Genomic DNA, 13,231 nt, shown 5'->3' with positions numbered 1-13,231 from the left:
TTATTGAAGCTCTTAGACTGGCAAGAGTAGCTTCCAAGTCCTCAGTTCTCACCCTGCTGGATCTATCTACTGCATTTGACACAGTTAACAACCAGACCCTCCTGTCAATCCTAAAGACGAAGGGCATCTCAAGAACCGCACTCCAATGGTTCAAGTCTTACCTCTCAGGTATGTGGAGGGGTGAAGTGTCTAAGTCACAACAGATCTGCTTGTGGTCCCAGCCAACCCAACACTTCACCACAACCATTCAGCTAGGTTCGTCATCCATAACTCCATCAAGGTCAGTCAGGAACCTTGGAGTTGTAATTGATGATCAATTCACCTTTGGCTAAGCCCCGCCCCCCTTAGTTACTGTTGCTACCTCCGACAACTTCATCTGGGCTCTGGTTTGGTATCAACATGGCTTATGCTGTGACGGCTCTTCCTGCTGAAATTTTATCAAACTTTTATAAAGCAGCAAATAAAGTGTCCGATAGAAGTAGGCAAAAGGGGCTCAGTGGCTATATTCAAGACATACGGTGAAACGCAAGCAACAACAAGGCATCCAAATAGAGGCAAAAGCATAACGGTCACAATCAAAAAATGAGCCACAGCATATCCTAATCGAGACGGAGGCTGGGACTAACAATATCAGGAGTAACACTGTTCATGCAGAGCTGGGTAGGTCTCTATTGACTTTTATAATCATTATTATTTACAAAGCAAACGGACTACGCGAGTATAAAGTTGTATTTATTAGCAGCGTGTGCTAGCGTATCAACAATTAGCTGCTTGGGCAGAGAACCGAAATCATAATAACCTAAACCAGCATAAAACTGTCTAACTAGTATAACTTCACAGTAAGGTTAAAAGCTAAATGTATCTTAGAGCAAAAGTGAGCTTGTTGATCCTTGAGGGGTTTCGCTGACTGAGGACGTCCACACAGTTTAATCCAAAGACGACAGTTGTCAGTATTTAACTTCGGTTTTGGGAAGGGGAAAAAACGGACACCCCCCTCCAACCTCTCTGGGAAACGCGTATCTGTGTTACAAATGCCCCAGGCACAACGTTTAACCATATTTTTGATAAAACGACGACGTAATAGCCTGCCGAGACCAAAAATATGAGCAACCTGCGTTGAAGTCAATGGAGCGCCGTGAAAAAGTGTCGGAGCCTCTGTGGGAGCTCGTTCTTGGCTGCGCTGTGATTGGTCAATCTACATTCTAGGGCGTAGCTTAGCCAAAGGCGAATTGAACTTCACAGACCACATTGCTAGAACTGCCTGGTCCTGCAGATTTGCCTTATACAACATTAGGAGGATCAGGCCCGTCCAATCAAAGCATGCAACACAACTACTTGACCAAGCGCTTGTTCTATCCAGACTGGACTATTGTAATGCTCTCTTGGCAGGTCTTCCACCTTGCTCTGTCAAACCTCTGCAACTGATCAGAATTCTGCAGCTAGAGCCGAAGAGAGCACACGTCACTCCTCTACTCACAAAATTGCACTGGTTGCCAATTGCCGCTCACATCAAGTTCAAGGCACTGATGTTTGCCTACAGAACAACCACTGTCTCTGCTCCGTTTTACCTAAACTCATTACTCCAGACTTACGTGCCATCCAGAAGCTTGCGTTCTGCAAGTGAACGTCGCCTCGTGGTGCCATCTTAAAGAGGCACAAAATCACTTTCACAGACCTTCACCTTCACTGTTCCCTGCTGGTGGAATGACCTGCCTAACTCAACCCAAGCTGCTGAGCCGTAGCGATTTTCAAGAAACGGCTGAAGACTCATATTTTTCGGCAACACATGATCAATTAATACTAACAATTTATTTTCTTGTATCTTCTACTCAATATCCTTTTTCTTTTTCTTTCTTTTTTAAATGCATATACTGCGTTAGACTACACTGGGAAGGGTCACAGCATTGCATATTGTTGTCCTAGTTTAATTGCTTCTATTTATCTCCTCATTTGTAAGTTGCTTTAGATAAAAGCCTCTGCTAAATGAATAAATGTAACTATGTAAGTATCACCTAAAAACAGTTGTTTAAATACAATAGATATTGAGAGGAAAAAAGTTGTATCTTGATTACATGTTAGTTTTAGCATTTTAATTAGAGTTAGGTTTTAAGTTAGATTGTTTTAAAATATTAATAATAACATGAATCATAATAATATCACCATATATATATATATATATATGTATATATAAAACATTAATTATGAATATACAAAATATATAAAATGTGCTAATTTAACACATTTTTAATATATTTTTTAATTTTTTATAAAGATGATAATGCTGATTAAGTTAAAGTGCATGCATTTTTCAGAAATTTTTATTTAAAAAAATAATTATAGTAGACCTACCATGGTATAAACAATTTAAAAAATAGTTTGAAACCAACATGTAAAGATCGCATTTCTGTTTACACAACTGTTTTTTCAACTCCCTTTTATCATCTTATAGTTAACATACATTATACATACGTTATAGTTTTTTTAAACATTTTGTACTTCTTTTATTGTGAAAATGTAATTTGGTGTTTGTTATGTATGCATTTGTTGTGATTTGGCTGTTACCTTGGCCAGGTCTCTCTTGTAAAAGAGATTTTGAATCTCAATGGGACCTCCTGGTTAAATAAATGTATAATAAATAAAAAAATAGTTTATACATAAAACATTATTATTTGTCATTGAACAAAGTATTATTTCAACAATGCTGAGATGATTCAATATGTTCTATATGATAATAGACCATGTTTAAGCTTGATAATCTGGTATGCACATAATCTTTCTTTTTATTCTTCATGCTGGCCACTGTCCTCTGAGCCCTGGCATGTCTGGCTCCCTGCCACAGGGTCAGCCCACTCAAGTGGAATTTAAAGGGGACCCTTTGAACTTAATAGGTTTTGACTGGCATGTGTTACATGCTTCAGTGCACCATTGATTGATCGCTTGTTTGCTAAATCACTGCTGGTTTCCTCTGTTTGGCAGACTGGTGACACAAGTGTGGTCACTTCAGCTCTGACTGAGAGAGCATAAGAAAGAAATTGTTTTATAGATTGGATATAATAACAAATCAGAGGAAGCCCAAATGAGGAAAAGGTGCAAAATCGTGACGTTTGAATGCAAAGAGAATGAAATCAGATCTAGAATAAAAGACAAAAAATATAAGGATGCTTCAGCCCTGTTTATGGACCATCAATGGAAGAGCTAGCTAGCTATCTAATCAATGCTTTGGAGCATCTACACTTGCTATGCCCCTCCTTTATAGCCCCTCTCTCTCAGACGGCTTTTTACAGCTATGAGGATGGGAGGGAGGCGCTGAGAGGTCACCTCTAAGGATGAATGCCATACAGTTAACCACAGAGGCTTCACTGTATGACACATTCCTCCTTATCTTCCATTGAGTGCGATATACACCTCTTCAGCACCAAGCCTTTTATCTGTGTGAGCTGACTGGGAAGCACAAATCAAATATCAGGGTAACGTATGTGCTTTTAAAATGTTTGATACAGAATAGAAATTCCACATCTATATATATATATATATATAAAAAAATGAAATTTTGAAAAAGTGAGTGTGTTATTGGTTTCATTCACTGGCAAATGTACTGAACATTTAGCAAAGCCATTCATAAGTCTGGGGTGGGTACTTATTAAATCAAATTGATCTAAAGTGACTGTAAATATATCTATAATATTACAAAAAGATTTAAATTCCAAATAAAAGCCGGTCTTTTAAACTTTGTATTCATTAATGAATCCTGAATTTTTTTTTCCAAAAAGAAGAATGAGAAGAAATGTTTCTTGAGCAGCAAATCATCATATTATAATCATTTTTGAAGGATCATAAAAAGTAATGATGCTGACAATTCAGCTTTACCATCACAAGGAATAAATTACATTTCAAAACATATTTAAATAGAAAACAGTCTTAAAATTGTAATAATGTTTCACAATATTACTGTTTTTCACAATATTACTGTTTTTACTGTTTTTTTTTGGGTTTTTTTGCCTTGGTGAGCCTTCTTTCAAAAACATAAAACAAATGTTTTTCTTTTCTCACCAACCCTAAACTTTTGAACAATAGTGTATGTTGTATAATGCATATAGTAGTATAGTATAGTGCATACATTATCATCATAATGCATATTGCTGAAGTTTCATGTAGTGCCTTTTCCAGCAAACTCCAGTTAGCAAGTTCATTCAAACGTGAGAACAGAATATAAATATAATAATAATAATCATAGTCATCATTAATAAATTAACAAATATAAGTCAAATAAATCAATGTAAGAATAATTATTAATTTATCTAATCAAAATTTTGACACTTAAAGGTTAACTTCAAAAGATATGCACTCACACCTAAAATGAGAAAAGAGAATGGTAACTTCATTAGTTTATCATTCTTGTATACGAATTAAGTCACAGAGCACGTTTAATTTCCCCAAATCATTGCTTCTGCTCAAAGCTCTGGGTATTTCTTTTTTGCCGTGGGAAACGATCTAAAGTAAACAGTGTCTAACTTGATTTGAGAGATTCACTCCTCCCTACGAACATTAGTTGAAACATGTTGATCTTGTATTGATTTGTGTTCCCCTGGACAATTGCATAGCCAGTAGTCTAAAACAGAGAAGCTCGACACAGCGGTGAGAGCAACAGCATGGCTACTACTGCTGGGGTTAATTGTCTAATTAAATTGACTAAACAAGCATATGAATTGGGACTCAGCAACCCACCCACGCCTCATTGGCTAAAAGACAGAACTGCATTAAACTGGAGATGGCTACAAGCTTAGCATCAAGTGTGAATCACGTTGTGTCCCGAAGACAATCGACTGCCAATCATTTTAGAAAATAAGAGAATTTGCACAGGTTTGCTATGTCTGATTTCATATTCCTTTTATCTTATCCAACTATTTTCCCTCTTTTCTTGTCTTGAGTGCCGGGAAGCTGTAATGAACTCTTGAGCGCTGCTGGATGGTCGATCCATTAGAGACTTTGAGGTTGAGATGAATCACCTTCTCCAACCTGCCTTCCCCTACAGAGCAGCCAGGGAGATCCATCATGCTCAGCACAGGGGGAGAGTCACGGATCAGAACCGACACTAGAACACCATGATGCTGTACTTTGGAGAACAACACTTCTAAGGATTCCAAACATTTGATGCATTCAAAGCGTCTGGTAATACTACGATCAGAAGTCTTATGATAGCAATGCAATGCAATGCAAGCTCTAAAGCTCTTACCTCTAAAGCTTATACTGTATGTGTATATATATATACTGTATGTGTGAATATATATATATATATATATATATATATATATATATATATATATATATATATATATATATATATATATATAATGTGTGCTAGCACACTCTAAACATTAACAGTGGTTTAAGCAGTTAGAGTACTTTCATCAAGCAGCCTCTTTGCCATTGATGTGTATATCTACAGTTTGTGCTCCAGGTTGCTAAGCAACAATAATGATAGTGACCTTTTGAAATATCACTGGGATATGCTCCCCCTGGTTTGAAGACCATGAGCACCCGGTTCTCAGGTAGATCAACTTATGTATCAGACTTTTTGATTATACAGTACTAAATACAAAATGCAAAATGCATAATCAAACTAATGTACAATAATCTGTTATTAGAGGAGGTGGTTTTAATGATCCTTTTCATATATTTATAGTTTACATGTACACTACACTACTCAAATGTTTGGGGTCAGTAACATTTCTTTTTTAATAATAGTGTCTCTAAATAATAGCTACTTTTATTCAAAAGGCATGCCTTAAAATGCGATAATAAAGACATTTACATTATTTTTATTTAAAATAAATGCTGATCTTTGAAATATGTTTGATTCAATTTATTTTGTATTCTGATACATTTTCCACAAAAATATTAAGATATGAATATCTGTTGTCAAGAAAAGTTTCTTGAGCACCAAATCAGCATAAGAATGTTTCTGAAGGATCATGTGACACTGAAGACATAAAATTCAGCTTTGACATCACAGAAATAAATTACATTTTAAAAAATATTATCAAAGAATTTAATTTAAATTGTTGTAAAAATGTCACAATATTACTGTTTTTACTGCATGTTTGATCAAATAAATGCAGCCTCATGGAGCTTCTTTCAAAAACATTAAAATATCTTACCATACGCAAACTTTTGAATGTGTACACTTCCACCTATTCTCTGATATATTAAAATAAAAACGAACAATGCATCAAAATCAAAGTGAAATAATCCCATGATGTGTACATTCCCCTGGGTAAAGCTACAAGAGCAGGTTAACCTCCTTTATGTTCAACGACCCATACTGTAATACTGTATGTTTTATTGTTATTCTGCAGCATAGGTATATTTGATAGGGACAACTATAAACATTTTCTTGACTGTTTGCATTTGTGTCTCTGGAGGCCAATACACTGGAGTTTTGAATAAAAAATTATGTTATTACTGTGTTGTTCTGAGGATGTCTGCTTGCGAAAGAGACAAATATATGAGTAAACACAAAAATGAATTAGATCACACGCATATATTGTTTTCTCCTCCCTTCAAATAGGATTGTTACTATGTGCTAAAAGCAGGGACGTCTAGGAAGTTATTGATATCAGATAATGTGTATTTACTATCAGATTGAAATCACCAGTGAGTTTTATATTTCAAGCAAGGACGGCAGGCCAAAAGCAGTTTAGCTCAAAAGCAGTGCCCAGACGATTGTGTTTCTAACCATTTATGCGAACGGCAAACTTGTGTTTCTGTTTTCTGATTTCTTGGAGAAATCCAGTGACATGCAGCCTCTGTTGTATATATCTATTCATAATTGATGGCCTGAGCCCAGACTAACACTTCAGCCCACTACACATGTAATACAGATTCAATCCATGTCTCGAATCCTACACCATGAAACAGAAACGCATCGAAAACAAGATCTGCCTGTCTGTGGACTATAATGTGCTGTAGCAGGTGAGTAATATAGGTTTAGTACATCCCTATGTAGAATTCAACTCTTTTGTTCCAGTGAGACTACAGTGTTCAGGCTGACAAAGCCCACCTCAAAACCTTTGCTGACATTCAAAATGTCCATCAGAGTACTAGGCAGCTTGATTTTGAAAGGACAGGGGATGTGGTCCACATGTTTGTAGGTCCCCAGGCTCCGGGAACAGTTCAGCAAGGACAGACCTCTTACCCTCTGTTCCCATAGCAACAAAGGCCTTGTCATCCCTAGCCGAGGGGATGTCACTGTCCTTCTCTAACTCCATAATGGGTTTGACCTCTGATCTCTGTCTTTCACTGCTCAGAGGGGGCGTGACACACTCCTTAAGTGTGAAAACACAAACTTAGCCAGACGCACTGTCCCCCAAATATGCCACAACACCTCCTACAGTAACGCTTAAAGCAGACTCAGCACTGTCAAATAGTAAGCATTATCAGTGCAGTGCAAGTGAACTTTGATGTATGAACTTATCTTACTTTATCAGTTGCTCATCCTTTTGTTGTTCCAAACTCATAAGGCTTTTGTTCATCTTCAAAACACAAATGCAGACATTTTTAATGAAACTTCCCTCCATTGAAAGTTCATGCAACCAAAACTTTGACGATTCAAAAAGTTCATAAACAAATGGAAGAAATAATGTGTGTGTGTGTGTGTGTGTGGGGGGGGGGGGTAAATGGATCAGGTAAATGGAAGCTCAATCATGCTTGCTTGACTTGCAAGAGAAAATATTTAAAAATAGTTGGATTTCAAAGATGAACAAAAGTCTTATGACTTTGGAACAATTAACCCTTTAATACTCCAGCAATATCAGCTAACCAGGAATGTTTGCAGAACTGGCTAGTGTTACAAACAAAACATTCTTGCAGGAACGTAAATCAAATGTTTACATATTCAAAACGTTCTTACAGCACACATTTGTCAGCTGGGTATAATGATATTTTGTTAAGGAGTACTTACAGTACAACTGCTATCTGATCTTAAAATGACCACCTGTAAGCCGGTAAGTCAATATGTTGTCATTGATGAAGAGGGTAGTTGGGAATGTCATGGTCACTGAGGAACCTGTTAAGGTCAAGAGTGCTATTAAGATATATTAATGTTTCTATTGGCAGAGAAAGAGCAGATTTCTGAACCGCACAATTGAGCACTAAGGAGCTCAGGGAGATTAGTGCCTGTTGAGGGCACTCGGTCTACTAAGTTATGTAACACAGCTGTCTGCGCTAGCTTTGGAAATGCTCATGCCTCCTCAGGTGGGCAGTTTGACTCTGCTTGTTGTTGTCTTTCAAAATCAGCTGTCCTTTATTGAGATTTGATTCTCTTTCTCTGAAATAATGAAACACTTCTCAGCTTATATAACCTGTAAGAAAGAGAATTTAGTCCCACTCCCAATGCTAGTCCATTGAATGTCTTGGGGTTAAAGAAAGGGGAGCAAACCATGACCTAAACCCCATTACATCTCTTTTGTCTGTCTGTCTGTCTGTCTGTCTGTCTGTCTGTCTGTCTGTCTGTCTGTCTGTCTGTCTCTCCATCCATCCTGTGCATTTGTGATGGTGAAGAATGAGGAGTCAGTATGATGTGCTTGCATAGGCTATTGATTAAGATAAAGCGTGTCCCCCTTTGTATATATTGAGAAGGATGGCCTCAGTTGCAGCGGACAGCCTCTCACATCTGTTAGTCTCTGCTTCTCTTATTGTATTTGATATAAGCCTCTCTGGTGCTCAGTATAATGAATGTGTGTGAGTCTCACCCAGACATTAGGATTTCACCTTTGAGGCATAGAACTGTGCGTGCATATCGATCTCTTATCGTTTCCTTCAACCCAACAGCTTCTACTTACTGTGAAGTGCTCTCTGAAAACATCCCCAAGTGATCTGTAGAGTGATTTTATGTTTGTATGATATGTGTAAGAACGAAAGAGAGCAAAATAGCAAAGCAACCCATACTGTATGCTGCTAGATCAGAATTTCAGAGTGTTTGTTCTCTTTATGCACCAAAAGAAAAAATGAAAAAACTTGTGTCAATGGGGATGTATCAACCCTTAAATGGGCTAATTATGTATTGCTATTTTACATAACACATTAGGACTCAAATAATTCAACAACATAAAAAAAAAAAAAAAAGTTTATTTTCATTTTTTTTTATTGCCAAATAAAATTATACAAAGATATTAACTTTACCTCAAGATCAGCTGTTTTGATGGCATACTGTTGCTTTACTTTTAGAGAAAGATTGTGATCTAACCCTTTGACCAATTTACAATGCAATGTTTTTATTAACCTATTTTTTTCCAGTCAACTGTCCCTGCAGCCATCCTATCCCTCCGTATTCAGAAACCACTTAAGAATAAAAACCTTTATCATTGCTTAAAAAGTTGTAGTTTACAACCATAATGAACAAATAACGTATAGGGGAAAACTGGAGAATGTATATGACCAAGTCTTGAGGTATTGTGACGTTTATACTTCATTTGATGATTTCATTCAGCAACAATAAAAGACTTATAGCCCCATCTAGCGAACTGTTACGGAACAGCACAGGCATTGACTCGGGGACAGAATGTCTGAGAGCGGAACAACGGTAAGTTGTAGAAAGCGCCACATGTGACCAATTTCGAACAAATTGATTTATTTATTAACGTTTAACTTAAAATAAATAAATAAACTGACTCAAACTCAGGAAACATTTAGGTAGGCCTAAAAAGAATGCACATGCTCTCGCACAGACAGAGATTGATCGTTTTCATTTTGTTACATTATATAAACTTGATCATAAATCATAATTCATAACTGGATTACGAGGGAATTAAAAAAAGGTGCACTGACGTCACGCTCCCATGCGCGGCAACCTTTCGTGCGAGTCACCTCGTCATGCCCTTCTGACCTTTGTTTTACATTCAGTGGCAATACAAAACGCAGGCTATATGTTTACTGGGAAAAGGTAAGAAAACAAAGAACAACATAAAGTATGCTACTGACCTGATAGATTTTTCTAATTTGTATGACTTGATTTCCTTTTCAGTAATGTTTTTTTCTTACCAAGACAGACAGACATAAAAGTGATGGCTGCTAATTAACGTTACCCAAAAAATTTAGCCTAGCCTATAGATAGATAGATTATAGATAGATAGATAGATAGATAGATAGATAGATAGATAGATAGATAGATAGATAGATAGATAGATAGATAGATAGATAGTAGGGAGAAAAGCAGTGAAAGAAGGGAAAATGGCAACCATGTAAATGAGAGAAAAGGTGGCGCACTTTTTTAGAAATTAGCCGTCAGCAGGCACGCACAAAGCATGCACATTTTAATCAGTGTCTTTCATTCTACCTGCTGGAAAACAATCTGTGATCAGGGGGAAAATAACCAAAAGAGAAAAGAGGGACTCTAATGCCATATGACAAAAGTGCTACTTTGATACGTGCGGCTTCTCCTCTCGTTAAGGCGTTAAATGTAACTGATAAGATAGAATAAGAAAATAGATGCGGAGAGGGCTGTCGTCTTTTAAGTGCTGGGAGAGGTGTCAGGTTGAAACACAAGCCACTTGCCTTATTCTGTCTTTTCCATTATTTCCTTTTCCATAACATGAATATTGAAAATTATATGTGGTGATAGTCTCAGTTTATTACAGGGCACGCACACATAACAAAATGATTGTCTCTTTTTCTGTTAAAAAAGTGTTATACATTTGTGGCCAAAAAACTATTTTGACTATTTTTGAATTGCTAATGGTAAATTACGAACAAAATGGCATGATGTTTTATTATGATGGAGATCAAGAAGACATTGTCAGTTTGAAAAGCTGATAATTATTGTCTAAATTTAATTTAGCTGAAATCTTTCTTTAGAATATGAATTGAATCATTTTGAATAAAAGATAGACAATACAATTTTAAATAAACTATTTTATATAGTGTATACTACAGTAGGCTATATAAATGCACATACAATACAATACAAATAGACACACATAATTCCTATTGTTTTAATTAACTTTATTTGACTATTTAAAAAGTGCTCTGAACTTCACGTTAAAACCTCATGCCACTTTTTCCAACAGTGGCTATGTTCTTCAACTCTCACGTCTCTCTCCGTCTTCATTTTAAAATAAAATCATTTGCAGCTTTCACTCAGCGCAAGTTTATTTTTATATCCATAGAAGCGTTTTAAAACCATCCATCCATGTCAGAGCAGCATAATGTATATGTGTACTATTGAGTGGAGGAGAGAGAGATGGAAAGACACTGAGAGGGTGCGAGTATGTTCACTTTGGATTCTGAGGTGCAAATGTATCAAAAAAGGGAGACTAGAGGAATCAGCAGTCTGTAGCAAAGATTGTTGTGGCAGCCTCAGAAAATGAGATCACTTGAGTGCTTTCTCAAACATTTCTACCCGCCACCATCACTGTGTCATCTGCCTCCATCTGCGCCTCATGACCTACATAGAGACACTTCTGGTTGATGCTTACATTTGAGGCATTGTCCTGTGCGCTACACCTACTGTAATCGCGAGCTAAGTGACAGCACATGAGTCTAAGAGACTTATGGGCTAGAGATAAGGATTCTGGTAACTGCATTTCTTTCATTTGAATTAAGCTTCTGCAGAGGAGGAAACATCAGACAAAATATGAAGTCCGCCTAAAGTTTTTGTTTAATATGAAAAAAAATGATCAGGCTCCTATGTATAGGTTTCTACCGGCATTTCTGAATGGGCTGAGGCTGGGATTTAGTGAGTTTGAAGTGAAAGTATTTGATGAGCGTATATGTGCGGAGAGCATTCACTCAATATTATCTCATTTTTGACAGAGGGCTTTTAGAGGCTTTTGCATCTGAGGTCATCACAGTAGATACATATATAGAGTTGCCCCAAAAAGCATCTTATGCACACTCAAATCTGCATAATATAATATAATATAATAAACATATTCTGACAACAACAATCTTTAATGGCCTTAAAATCATCTCCAACACTACAATAGTCAGCAGCTCACGCAAAGCATACAGGTAACAAACCAATTAAGACTAAAAGTAAAATAAAACTTCAACAAGATTGTTACCACGTTGATGCAAGCTAATCAGGAAAATTAAATGCATATGATTTGATTAAACACATCATATTTTTAAGTCTGATGCCTGAGCTATATGCAAAAAACTTTTATTATATTTTAACATCTGACACATCCATTTTCATACACAGTAATAATTTTTATCTTGATAATGAATGGCGAAATAAAAAGGACAGAAACACATTTTACAACACAATGGATTTGAATAAAATCAAGCTTTTTTAAATGAACAAGCTACATTCAAAAGTTTTATCATTTTATTCCGCAAGGATGCATTGTTCAAAAAAAAAAAAAAAGCGGTTAATTTGAACTTTCTATTCATCAAAGAATCCTGAACTGTTTTTATAGTAACAATAATAAATGTTCCTTGAACACCAAGTCAGCATATTAAAATGATTTCTGAAGGATCATGTTACACTGAAGACTGAAAATTCAGCTTCGCCACAATAAATTACATTTTAAAATATATTAAAATAGAAAACAGTTATTTCAAATTGTAATCATATTTCACAATATTACTGATCAAATAAATGCAACTATAGTAAGCATAAGAGACTTCTTTCAAAAACTGTTTTGAGAAACAATCCTGCTTTTAAATCTTCATCAACATCGGAGTTATTCATTAGAGTGGTGAGCAAAGAGCTCTTGTTTTATACTCCGTTTACTTTTTCTATTTTGCCTACGACCTAATGAAGCAGCACATAGTAAGCTGTGTATATTCAATACAAGAAATGGTGTATAAATGAATATTAAAGCAATATTCACCGCTGGAGGAACATTTTTTCCTCCTTTGATTTTATTATCCTTGTCTACCTTTAGCTGCTTCTCCCAAGGCCAAAAGTACTGCTTTTACATATATTACCTTTTGATTAATGGAGCTGTATTCATTATTCTGCCCTTGCGCTAATTAGGACAACTCACCCATAATGATATACAGTAGGAATAATACTTGCCCACTGGGTATGAGAGTGTATCAACTTCCTGGTGCACGCTTGATACCTGCTTCTACACACCTATTCTTCAGTAAAGGGCAGAGGATGGAGAATTAGATAGACATATGGTCATACCAAAGACAAAAACTTAATAACAAAAAGTGAAAAGAGGAAAAATTCCTTTCAATTTCTGATATTTCAAAAGTTTGGGGTTTGCACATTTATGTTGCT

The 13,231-nt window shown here is 36.2% G+C and overlaps 1 long non-coding RNA gene across 1 annotated transcript in view; it reads left to right on the top strand.

Annotated features, from left to right (window-relative positions):
• Positions 1-9,685: 9,685 nt before the first annotated feature.
• Positions 9,686-13,231, top strand: part of LOC307000399 — a 34,632-nt gene continuing 31,086 nt past the window's right edge. The window contains exon 1 of the long non-coding RNA XR_013798030.1: positions 9,686-9,940. This is a non-coding gene — a long non-coding RNA (uncharacterized lncRNA). The remainder of the gene's footprint in view (positions 9,941-13,231) is intronic.

This window comes from Phoxinus phoxinus (genome assembly GCF_949152265.1).
Source record: "Phoxinus phoxinus genome assembly, chromosome: 6".
Taxonomy (NCBI): Eukaryota; Metazoa; Chordata; class Actinopteri; order Cypriniformes; family Leuciscidae; genus Phoxinus; species Phoxinus phoxinus.
The sequence above is the reverse complement of the archived record's forward strand: the minus strand, read 5'-3'. Positions and strand labels throughout refer to the sequence as shown.